This window comes from Palaemon carinicauda, chromosome 19, assembly GCF_036898095.1.
Source record: "Palaemon carinicauda isolate YSFRI2023 chromosome 19, ASM3689809v2, whole genome shotgun sequence".
NCBI lineage: Eukaryota > Metazoa > Arthropoda > Malacostraca > Decapoda > Palaemonidae > Palaemon > Palaemon carinicauda.
The window spans coordinates 49,718,488-49,719,833 of NC_090743.1; positions in this window are offsets into that span (position 1 = coordinate 49,718,488).

Consider the following 1,346-nt stretch of genomic DNA (forward strand, 5'->3'; position numbering starts at 1 on the left):
TACCATTACAAATTACCAAAAAATGAAATAATTTTCTCCAACCATTGGTCAAATTACCAAAAGAAATCACGTAGTTTTCACCAACCATTAGTCAAAATACCAAAAAATCACGCCATTTTTGCCAATCATTAATTAAATTACAAACACACACACACACACACACACACACGCACACACACACATAAATATATATATATATATATATATATATATATATATATATATATATATATATATATATATATATATATATATATATAAATTTGGCCAACCATTGGCCAGAAATACAAAAAATCCCGTAATTTTCGTCCACCAGTATCAAAATTACCAAAAAGAAAATCATATAATTGTCGCCAACCATTAGTCAAAAAAAAAAAAAAAAAAAAAAAAAAAAAAAAAAAAAAAAACTCTTAACTTGCCTTAACCATTAGTCAAACTACGAAAAAAAAAAAAACACGTAATTTTCGCCAACTATTAGTCGAAATACCGAAATAATCCCAATTTTCAGTAACCATTAGTCAAATTACCAAACAATTCACATAATATTTGCCAGCCATTAGTCAAATTACCAAAAATAACATAATTTTCGCCAAACACAAGGTAAATTATGAAAAATTTTCACCAACCATTAGTCAAAATATTAAAAGATCACGTAAATTTTGCCAACCAATAGTCAAATACCAAAATAATCACAATTCTCAGTAACCATTAGTCAAATTTCCCCCCCAAAAAAAAAAAAATTTCGCCAACCATTAGTCAAATTTTAAAATAATCATAATTTTTAGCTACCATTAGTCAAATTACGAAACAATTTACATAATTTACGCCAACCATTATTTAAATTACTAAAAAATCACAATTTTCGGCAACCATTAGTCAAATACCAAAAACAAAAACAAAAATCACATAACTTTCCTAAAGCATTTGTCAAAATATGAAAAAATCACGCAATTTTCGCCAACCATTAGTCAAATTATCAACAAAAAAAAATTACGTAATTTTCACCAATCATTTGTCAACATACCAAAAAAATCACACAATTTTCGCCTACCATTAGTTGAAATACGAAAAAATACGTGATGTTCGCCAACCATTAGTTAAAATGCCAAAAAAAAAAAAAACACGTAATTTTTGCCAAGCATTAGTCCAATTACCATGAAAATTACAATTACATATTTTTCGCCAGCTAATAGCCAAAATACCAAAATAATCCAAATTTTCAGTAACTATTAGTCAAATTATGAAACAATTCACATAATTTTCTCCAACCATTAGTTAAATTACAAAAAAATCACAATTTTCGGAAACCATTAGTCAAATACCCCCAAAAAAGAAAAAAAAATAAA